Source organism: Thamnophis sirtalis, unplaced genomic scaffold, assembly GCF_051295495.1.
Source record: "Thamnophis sirtalis isolate CommonGarterSnake01/CBP01778 unplaced genomic scaffold, rThaSir2_p1.2 scaffold_4, whole genome shotgun sequence".
Taxonomy (NCBI): domain Eukaryota; kingdom Metazoa; phylum Chordata; class Lepidosauria; order Squamata; family Natricidae; genus Thamnophis; species Thamnophis sirtalis.
The window spans coordinates 113,483,723-113,495,879 of record NW_028261384.1 but is presented as its reverse complement, the minus strand read 5'-3'; positions in this window follow the sequence as shown (position 1 = coordinate 113,495,879).

The window sequence follows — 12,157 nt, the reverse complement described above, 5'->3', positions numbered from 1 at the left end:
AACTATTTTCCAAAGCAGCAAAATATAAGACAAGAAACAATGGATGGAGACTAACCATTTCCATGCTAAGCAACCTAAAACTAAAGAGTGAGAACAATTGACTAGTGGAATGGCTTGCCTTTGGAAGTTGTGGATACTTTATAACTGTAGGTTTTTAAGAAGAGACTGGACAGCTGCTAGTCCGAAATGATATATGGTAGTGATGGTTAACCTTTTTGTCATTATGTGCTGAAAGGCATGTACGTGACAGTGTGTCCATGCACCCGTACCCATAATACAATGTGTGCATGACACCTCCCCTGTGCCCCATCCCCCTGCACATGCGTTCATGACCCCTCTGTACTCCCTCTTCCCACCATACATGTGCATGTGACCCACCCATGCCCCTTTTTTGGCCAAGTAGACCTTTCTGCAACCTCCTGGGAACAGAAATGGGCTGTGGGGAGATGCGCCAAACCCCATGCGCATCTCCCGCCTGCATCCTGTGCATCTTCCACATGTGCCCTTCTCCTCCAATGCATGCATGGCAGAGGCCCAAAAATCAGTTGGCCAGTGGGAGGCCCGCACATATGCATGATGAAGCTAAGCTGGGACGACGGCTCACGTGTACACAGAGAGGGCTCTGTGTGCTACCTGTGGTTCGCCGTAATGGGTATAAGGTTTCCAACTAAAGCAAAGTTCCTTCCTTATTAGTCTTTGTTCAATGATCTGTCACATAACAAGAGGATGACATCATCTATTTCCACCTATAAAAATGGTTGCTGTCCCTACTGCCAGGATTTGTAGATAAGATTTCTTATGTGGCAATATTCAATATATTGTCTCCCTGACTGTGCATGTTTAAGAGTTTATAAATATTAACTTTAATGTTAAACAAACAAAACAAAGATTCATTCAAAATTTGGAAAGTAGGCTAATGATGTCCTGCTATGTACCAGGAGTATATTTCAAGAAATGAATTTAATTGCAGTAAAATTTACAGGAATTAAATTACTGCTCTATGTGGGGCTACCGTTGAAGAGAATTTGGAAGCTACAATTTGTGCAGAGTGCAGGGGCCCCTAGAGTGCCCCATATAACATTGTTGTTCTGTGAGCTGGATTGGTTGCTGGTCTGATTCTCACTGCAATTCAAGCTGTTGGTGATCACCTTTAAAGTTCTTCATCTCATAGGTCCTTATTATCTGAGGATTGTTCTTACTTCAATATGACTGGCTTATAGAAGGAATACTAAGTAAATGGTAACATTAATATTCATGAATTACTCATCACTGTTTTTAAAAACCATTTTATATACTCTCTGTGATGTTAATTTTTTTCAAAAAAATAAAACTTGTTTTAAATAAAAGTTTGCTATCATTAACCTCTGGGTCATAATATAATTTGATCATGTCAATAAGGTGACGGAATCACCTCCACATCTATAAAACCTTGCCAGAAATAAATGTGAGATATACTTTTTGATGAACTCCAAGTATAGAGATTTAAATTATTTTAGAGTTGTCCATAGAATCATCACATGGAAGGATATGGTAGTTCTCTATCCAGCCTGAATCTCTTCCAGCCTATTGTCAGAGGATTTCAGTCCAGGTAGATTTTTGGCCATGATAATAGATCCCTCCCCACAAAAAGCACACCAGGAGGAGGAGATCTGAAAATGCTGATGAAAGAAAATGGAGCAATGGTTCTCCCCAAAGTAGACTTTTCCCATAGACATTATGTGCATCATCTAGATACTTTAGTAACTTCTGACATGAAAATTTGCATTTTTCTATGTGTCTTTATATTTTAATTTGGTTCCAAGAAGGAAATAAAAAGCATTCTTTGGAGTGATGCATTTTATTAGAAATAATGTGTTTCTAAAAACATTTTTATTTTTATTTACAGAACAGAATGAATACAATAGGTTTTCAGGGTAAATATAACACACTTAGTTCTTACCAATGCTATAGAGGATTCACAAATTCTAGCTAACTATCAAACAACTATAATTATTTATATTGCTTTCCTATTTCCCTCTTGTTTTTATGGGGAAAAAAACTGTTGCAAGCACGGTCATGTATTCCTGTTTAAGTGTATCTTTGTTTATATGAATGTGTGTTTGTATGCACATATTGTATGTATATAAAGTCAGGGCTAAAATTTACAAATTTTAGCCATATTGTTCCAAGCATATACTCTTTGGGATTTAGTCATTATATTTCACTTTTCATGGATATCTAGATATTGTTATGACAGATGGAGCTGTAAATGCATTGGTGCTTTAGTTCAGAGGGTCAGCTTGTACTTAATATGTTGATAGTAGCAGCATTCCTCTTTCTGTTGCTGCCCCATATGACAGGCCAGAGACATGTAAAGTGCCGAATTGTAGATCACCATCACATTTTTCACAAGTACCTTCAGCCAGGGGATCTACTCTTTGGTGGCCTTGTTTGTCACACTCTCTTTGTCTCCAGACCAAATCTTTTTGATGTAGTACCACCTCCAATGTACTTTCAAAAATATCTGTAAGGAATTGAGCTTGACCTCCGTGTAATTCTGTATAGATTATATGTAGCGGACCAAATTTATGGTGTGATTAATGAAATGAAGGAATGAAGTAGATTGTTTCTGAGAAATAAAGGGCAGACTGGAAATGAATTTTTGCTCCTTCATTTCTCTAAGGAAATATTAATGAAATACTAGTATTTAAAATAATTTTAATGAAACCAAAATATATCAACTTAATTAAGATGTCTATATTTAGCCAAATAAGTACATAAAAAGCAATAATTATATATTTAACTCTCCTAGCAAATACATTTTCATCCATTTAGACTAAAAATTTCTTAATTCAAGTTTTTCTTATTTTTATTCATTTATAGTGTTTCTAGCATTTCTTAATTCAAGTTTTTCTTTGTTAAAAATTGCAATTACAATGTTTAACTTTCTAATAGGAAATACATTCTTATTCATTTATATTGTTTCTTTTAATTCTTGCTTCATGGCAGATCACCATATTTCTTCCAAAAAAATTAATTCTAAAATTGTTCCTCTAGAGGAATCAGAACTATATAATGATTTTAAATCTGATAATGTCTGTACACAAAATATATACAGACATAAAATGTAGAGGTAAACTATATTGTAAATCAACTCCAGAAATTACACATAGATTTTATTTAATTTTGTTTGACACTATATAAAAGGATGTACCTCTGCCTTTCTCTAATCTATAGATTGTCTTTTGGGGTAATTGGTCAAGTTTTTGTACCAAGTATGCCTCTTAAACTGTGGCTTATTTTTTCCAATAAATTAGTCTGACACATAATGAAAATCCCACTGTAGGGTTATGACTCAGAACTACCAGCATATCTTGGCCTTGGTCTTTGCCATAAGGGAAATCAATGAAGATCCCCAAATCTTACCCAACTTGACCTTCGGATTCCATATCTATGATAGCCATATCAATACCAGGTGGGCCTTTGGTTCTGCAATGCAACTTATTTCTCCAAAAGAGCAATTTCTTCCCAATTACCATTGTGATCGTAAAGACAATCTTCTTGCAATTATTGAAGGACTTGACATTGAATCTTCCTATCAAATACCAAATATTTTTAGCATCTATAAGATTCCTCAGGTAAGTTATATGGATTATAAGCATTTAGTAGTAATCCAATTATCATGTCTTCTCATCAATTATTGGTGTCCTGTCTACACAGAGATTGAGTTCTTTCCAGTAACCATATTAATTTTATTGGTGTGGCAGCATAGCTAATCTGTCAGCCAAGAGAGTTTTATCATTAAAAATCTTTCCTTGCACAAAATTTAAGTAATAGCTGTCAAAGTGTCAAATAACTGTCAAAAGTGCCAAATACCTATCAAAACCTTCACACTATCTGAGAAGGATGAATTTTTGCCATGTTTTGTTCAGGAAAGGATGCCACAGCAGATGCATTATGTCACTCAGAATAGAGGTAATAGCAATAGCAGTAGACTTATATACTGCTTCATAGGCCTTTCAGGCCTCTCTAAGCGGTTTACAGAGAGTCAGCATATTGCCCCCAACAATCTGGGTCCTCATTTTACCCACCTCGGAAGGATGGAAGGCTGAGTCAACCCTGAGCCGGTGAGATTTGAACCGCTGACCTGCTGATCTAGCAGTAGCCTGCAGTGCTGCATTTAACCACTGCGCCACCTTGGTGGAAGAGACTTTAGAGGTCTTCTAGTCCAACTCCCTGCTCAAGCAGGAGATCCTATATAATTTCAGGCAAGTTATTTTCCTCTCTCTTCTTAAAAGTCTCCAGCGATGAAGCACTTCTGACGCCAAGCTGTTCCAATAGTTAATTGTCCTGACTGTTAGGAAGTTTCTCCTTAGTTCCAAGTTGCTTCTCTTCTTGAGTAGTTTCCATCCATTGTTTCTTGTCTTGCCTCTGGTGCTTTGGGAAATAAGTGTACCCTCTCCTCTTTGTGACAACTTCTCAGATACTAAAATAATGCTATCATGTCCACCCCAGTCCTTTTTTCTAGAATAGTCAAAGCCAAATCCTGCAATAATTTTTTGTATTTTAGTATCCAGGCATTTAACCCTCTTAGTTACTTTTCTTTGCACTTTTTCCAAAGTCTCAACACCTTTTTTGTAATGTGGTGATCAAAACTGGATGCGATATTCTAGTTGTGGCCTTACAAAGGCTTTATAAATCAATACTAATCAGTATTAATAAATCAGTACAAATACTTCATGTGATTCTATACCTTTGTTTATACAACCAAGGATTGTATTAGCTTTTTTGGCTGCTGTTGCATATTGCTAATTCATGTTTAAGTGATTGTCCACTAGGACTCCTAGGTTAATATTTTTGAGCCAAGTTTCACTTAATCTGTACTTGTATCTTTGATTTATCCTGCCTAAATGTAATGCTTTTCTTCACATTAAATTTCATTTAATTGATAGGGCTCATTGTTGAAATCTGTTAAGATCTTTTCAGATCCTGAGCTTGTCTTCTGGGGTGTTGGCTATTCCTGCCAATTTAGTGTCATCTGCAAATTTGATGAGAACCCCTTCTCTTCCCTCATCTAAATCATTTATGAAGATATTGAAGAGTATTGAGGCTAAGACCTTGTGGCACCCCATCACTTACTTTCCCCCATGTAGATGTAGTATCATTAAAGACTACTTGTTGTAGTATAGTATAAATCTTTATTACAGCCAAATAACAACAATACACATTACTTTTTACAATATGTTAAAAAGTACTGACATTAAAATATAATTTAAAAGTATTGATGTTAAAAGTGGATAATAACATACATGTTCTCAAATTGTTCAGGTCACTCCCTGGTTTATCTGGGTGAAAAGCCGATAACTATGGGAGTAAATACAATGGTCCAGAAATTGTTAGAGATATGTCCAAATAATTGGCACAAGATGACAACTATACTTCTGTAACCATTTTTTTCCTTGTGGACATTGCAGGAATACAGAATTTTGCAACCACATACGTGGTAGCTGGTTTATGTCCTGGAGGAGAAAACCTACATAAAAATTGTCTGCCCTCCCTGGCAATCTGTCTAATAAGGGGAGAATATGTGCAAACTTACAAACTTGTATATAGCTCACAGTGTATTAGAATATGTGAGATATCTTCAACTTCTCCTTTACCACATATGCAAACCCGTTCTGCTATAGGTGTTCTCTTATATCTGCCCTGGAGGAGTGCTGAAGGAAGAATGTTAAATCTGGCTCTGAAGAAAGCTATTCTTTGTTTTGGGAAGATCAGGTCATTTAGATATCTTGCTAATTCCAACACACCCTGTTTGATTCTGTCCCTACTGCGGATAAGCAACCTATTTAGTTCTTCTTGGAAATCCATGTCCTTCATTCTATTGATTACTACTTGCTTTGCTTGATCAAACCCTAGATATATTAAGAATACCAGTGAGAGCCCATAAGAGCCCAGCTTGTGAACAATTGCCTGCTTTCAGGGGGAGGGGAAGTTGTCAGTCAACACTAGTGGGGACAGTCCCTCTAGAAAAAAATGCATTTTAAGACAATGCATGATTATCATCTTCCAGGTTCTTACCTGAATTTGAGGCATGCCTGTCTTAATTCTTTTTTTAATAATTTTTTAAATTTTTAAACTTAAAATAAATACAGCATTCTTCTTTACATGTTATAGAAAGTGTATCAGTTGGTTACAAAAAGACTTTCGTGCATCTTTTCCACAGTCAACAAACATAATACATATTAACTTAAGTATTTTAACTCAAATATTTATACAAATCACCATCATTATATTTCCATTTTCCCTTAAATATAATTGTTTAAGCGTCCATCATAAAATATACCAAAATTTAATACATAACCACATACTGGCCTTTCAATTACTATTTTTAAAATCCTCCACTAACACTAAATCCTTATGTCCTATTCTAGCTAAACATCCATAATATTTAATAACAAAGTTTTCTAATCCTCCTTTCCAAATCACTGTTTAAAGTTTACATCCAGTTTCCTTATATTATACCCATATCTATATATACCTTGTTATTCTTATCCCTCTTTTATTTGGCTATATCCTGTATTATAACATTTTCCCCCTAATAATCAAAACTTCAATTGTATCTAACTTAGTTCATTATTATTATACAATTGTATCACAGCAGCCAGTTGTTTCGCTGGATTTGGCACTGGTTACTAGTCGGGCCCCACCCAGGGTCCTAGGACGTTGTAACATATTTTCGTAATATGCGTGCAGGTCCAAGCAGTGCGGCTTTTTGCATTTGACTGATGCAAATTTTTTAACTGTTTTAAATGTAATTCCAGTGCTTTTGGAATAGCACCCAGTGTGCCGATTACCACTGGAATTACCACTGCTGGTTTGTGCCATAGTCATTGAATTTCGATTTTTAATTCCTGATATTTTGCAATTTTTTTCACATTCCTTCTCATCGACCCTGCTATCACCTGGTATTGCAATGTCTATGATTGTAACCTAATTTTCCCAACTAGTGTGATGTCTGATGTATTATGCGCCAGTATTTTGTCCGTTTGTATGCGAAAATCCCACAAGAGCGACATTTGCTGTTGGGGGTAACATGTTGAATTTTTGCCTTCATGTAGTTTGTGGCTAAGGCTTGTTCTTGAGCTGTCAAAATAAAGCCTTCTGTTTCTTTTTTCAGTGCTCCTGATCTTAACCAGTTCCAAGTTAGCTTTTGGTCAGCTTTGCCTTCAATATTTTTTAAGTATTGGCTATGCATAGCTTTGTTTTTCCAATTTTCAGCTCGCTTCTCAATTACTTCTTTGTTATATTCAGCTTTTGACTTAGTTGTCTTTAAAAGGCCTCCTTTATTTACTTCTTTAATCATTGGTTCTTTGCTTCTCTGGATGTAATCATTCAAGCTGTGTTTTTCTTCTTCCACAGTCTTAGCAACTGTTGCAGCATCCTCATGGTCACGCGATCAAAATTTTGATGTTTGGCAACAGATTCGTATTTATGATAGTTTCAGTGTCCTGGGGTCATGTAATTGCTTTTTGTGACCTTTTGACAAAGTCAAATGGGGAAACAAGATTCACTTATGTTACGAACTTATCAGCTGCAGTTATTCACTTAAGAACTGTGGCAAGAAAGGTGGTATAATGGGCTTAGTGACCAAAGTTACAATGGCATTGAAAAAAGTGACTGATGACCATTTTTCACACTTAGCGACCATTTTCACACTTAGCGACCATTGCAGCATTCTCATGGTCATGTGTTCAAAATTTTGATGTTTGCCAACAGTTACAATTTATATTTGTAAATTGTAGTTATGATGAAATAAAAAAAAATACAATACTATTTTTGCATTGTATGAAAATTTTTGTTGCTCCGTATAAATTTTTTAATCAAGCCCCCCCCCCCCTGGTCAAAGGTGTTCCTCTTTACCAATCTGAAAATCTGCTCACCTTATTTATGATCCTATTTTTCAGAGTTTCCCATGTATTATTTCCCCTTTAGGATTTTCACCATGGAATTTTTCTTAGGCACTCTCTGAGTTTGTTAATTCAGTTTTTTTAAAAGTTTAAGACACTGACTGGGTTATGTTCTATTGCTTGGAATTGCATTATATTGAATTCCAATATGTTCTGGTCATTCTTTCCCAAAGTTCTGGCAACTTCAACTCTCTCTTCTTTTCTATTAGTACAAATTAGGTACAGTATAGCTCTTCCTCTAGTTGCTTCTTCTATCTTTTGGCTGATACAAGTTGTTGGTTCAGCATTTATTTGATCTCCCATTTGTTGCTAAGTTTGTCTCCCAGTTGATATCAGGTTAACTGATATCATGTTAGATATGCTGGCAGAAATGTCCTTTATGAAATTCTTTAATATTTTGAAATGACTGAGTATAATATCACCAAACATAAAGTCTCTTTTCCAAAAGAGTATTCATAGTTATATGCATGGTACATATGTATGTATTTCTATACATGTTTATGTATATTAAAAATTGTGAATAATTTATCAGAATAAAATTTGTTTTCTTTAAAAGCTCTTTTTACTAAGTAATGTTAAATGATAGTCAAAAAATGTGGAAATGTTTTTTTATCCAAAAGAACTCTAAACTATAAATTATAGTAAATAATTTATTTTTAATGTATTGATGAAGTATGAGTTCTAGAAAAAGATTAGGTTTCTTGTTTATCATATAGAAAGAGACACATTGTGATATTTTATGTAATGAAATAAGCAGAGAGACCATCCATTGCTCAAATGTTCTGCTTTAGTCTATTCTCAGCCATAGAAGCTCTCTATGTGAGATTGAGCTAGTCATTGCCTTTCCATATAATTTTACTACAGTGTTCTCTTTGTGGAACATAGGAGAGGCAACAGTATAGATATTTCCCTTGAATTCTTTGGAATATATATATTTGTGCTGATAAATAAATAAAGGGAGACTAGTATAGATCTATTTCAAGCTATTTAGCTTTCATCAGTTAGCCATACCCTTACTGGGAATTGAACCTGTGTTGTACTGTACTCTGTGTGTGTGTGTGTGTGTGTGTGTGTGTGTGTGTGTGTATACCAGTGGTGGGTTTCAAATTTTTTTTGAACCTACTCTGTGGGTGTGGCCTCCTTTATGGGAGTGGCTTGCCGCCCATGTGACCGGATATGAAGATGCTGAAGACACTTGTCAGAACCACCTTAAATTACCTCACACACAGCACTAGCATGCATAAGAATACGATGTAAACCTGTTTTTTAAAAGGCATCTTTGGTTTGCGTTAAAACAACTTCAATACACACAATGTTCTGATTGCACCACAAACGCAGTAGTCATCCTTACCTTTCACAGAGGCGCTGAGTTTTATAAATATGAGCATGATAGTGTAGAATAATCATATCCAAGGAACAGTGGTGGGTTTCAAAAAATTTTGGAACCTCTTCTGTAGGTGTGGCCTGCTTTCCAGGTCCACTGGTGGAACCTCTTCTAACTGGTTCGGCAGATTTGATGAACCGGTTCTACCGAATAGGTGCGAACTGGTAGGAACCCACCTCTGATATATACACACAGCGACTATATGTTTTCAATTCCTTTGAAAATACACACACACACACACACACACACACACACACACACACACACCAACAGAGGTGTCAAACTCAATTTCATTGAAGGCCACATCAGGATTGTGTTTCACTTTATGGGGGCCATGGGGGCATGGCCAGGATGAGAGTGACCAGCTTGATGTTACTTGTGTTGGGGGCACCTGTATGGCCCAAGTGCTCTGCCAGCAAAAACAGGCTCTCAAGCTCTGTTTTCAGCTGCGATGGATTCCTGCAAACCTCTGCCAGTGAACATTTTTGCTGGCAGATGCACCGTGGGCCAGTCCATTGGTGTTTCCAGGATGGCCCCGTCGGTCAGATCTAAGTACCCTGCAGGCCAGATCCAACTCTTGGGCCTTGACTTTGACACCTCTAATACACACACACACACACATGCACAGAATAATCTTGTTCTATTCTATTTCATTATTTCTTAAAATATCATTCTGTTTAGCTCTCCTATGGCTCTGCTCCAGTGATGATGGATCACACCCAATCACCTTATTTTTACCAAATGGTCCCAAATGAAGTCTATCAGTACAGAGAGATTCTTGAATTACTTCTTTATTTCAGGTGGACATGGGTAGGATTTTTCATTGCAACTGGAATTAATTCTGAATGGGTACTTCAAGTTATGATTCCAGAATTTGCTGCTCATGGGATTTGTTTTGCTTTTATAGATACAGTCCATAATGTAGGCATGATAATTGAATACGGTGATTTTAAAAAATGGACATTTAAACTATGGAATAAATTCATGACCAGCACAGCCAATGTATTTCTCCTCTTTGGTAAAGTTCAAACTCCAGTGTTTTTGGACTGGTTGCTAGTCCAAGGAAGAGATAGTGAGAAAACAAACACAACAAAAGGTAAAGTGTGGATTTTGTCTGCTCAGCTAGAAGCCAAGTCCTATAGTAATAAACAGGGTCAGATATCTGCTAAACTTATCTACTCTGGGGCTTTATCATTGGTTGTCCATTCCAATGGGCTGCCAGGATTTCTGCAATTCATTCTGGAGAGAAAGCCTTCCAATGTAAAAGAAGATTTTTTAATAAAAGACTTTTGGTCTTCTGCTTTTGGTTGCACCTTCCCCAACTGGATTCTGAACCATACAAATAGTGATCTCTGCACTGGACTAGAGAGCTTGGAGAACATTTCTGAAAACCTTTTGGAAAAAACCATTACTGGGCAAAGCTATAGTATCTATAATGCTGCCTTTGCTGTGGCTCATGCTTTCCATGCCATGTACTCATCCAGATTCAAGCACAACAGAATGCTGAAAAGGGAGAGATGGACATCTCTGACTCAGCAGTCATGGAAGGTAATGTAAATCTAAAAAGTCTACTAATGCATCATTTTCACTGATTGGGACCACTACTGCAATAAACATATAGTAGTGATTGTTTATATAAACCCTGATGGGCCAACTTGTTGTAAGAATTCATATGTCAGCTAATCATGCCTATAATACTGTGTGTACAATATTTTGATCCATTTTTATTATAATTATCAGTAGTATGTAAAAAGATACTGGAAATATTTTGCTGTTGAAACACTTTTGTAGGGATCACACTACATCCTTTAACGACGTTCTTAAGAATCCTATGTTAACTATTATTTATATTTTGCAAGATATCCTTTTCCTCTTTAATGTTTAATGTAGAATTTGGGAAGGCTTCTCTTCTTTTCATTTCCAACCTAATACTAAAAAGGTTTACTTACAACTAATTTAAATAGAGCTTAATTCTAGATATACTATAGTTGAGCTCAGTTTAGTATAGTTACAGTTATAGTTACTACAAAGTGAGTTATAATAGCTATAACTTTACCTACTCAATTAATTAATGTTACATTTAATACCACAAAGATTAACTGGTGTTCAAGAAACACATTCATATTACAAAGACATTCATGATATTTATGTACATGTAGGTGATTCCTGGCAACTAGTTCCTGCACTTTTCTTGGCTTTATGTTTAAATATGGTACAGCACTGTGCCCCCCCCCAAAAAAAGGTTGAGGGGCTGGCCAATGTTCACCTAGTTGGCTTCGCGCCTAAGGCAGAATCAGAACTCATGCTCTGATTTTTAGCCTGTTATCTTAGCCATTACACCAGACTGGCTCTTACACAAACTATTTAGGTTTCAGTTGGAATAAATCTTCTTGAATGAAGGCTAATTTCATAAAGTTCTCTGTCACAATGTTCACATTATCTCCATTTACTTATATCAATTTACTGGATTTCTCAACACTGTGAATAATATATTGCCAAATGTGTGTATGTGTTTGTGTGTGTGTGTGTGAAGATAGGAGCTTGGATTTAAATTATTATTGCCATGCAGGATAAATGTTCATCATTGGTCATTAAGACAACCTGATTTTTAAAACATAGTTAGATTGTTTTAGAAGTTACAGAACTCAGTACTGTGAGAGTACTGGATTTCCAGTGTGTGGGGAGTGCATTTAAAAGGAATAAGAATCAGGTTAGTCCAGATATTTTGTGTGAGGGAGAAATGGTGAAGAGAGCCCCTCCCTAACAGTTTTCAAGAATATAGTAGAGTAGTATAGGTTTGCTACAATAAAGAACTGTGCTTCAA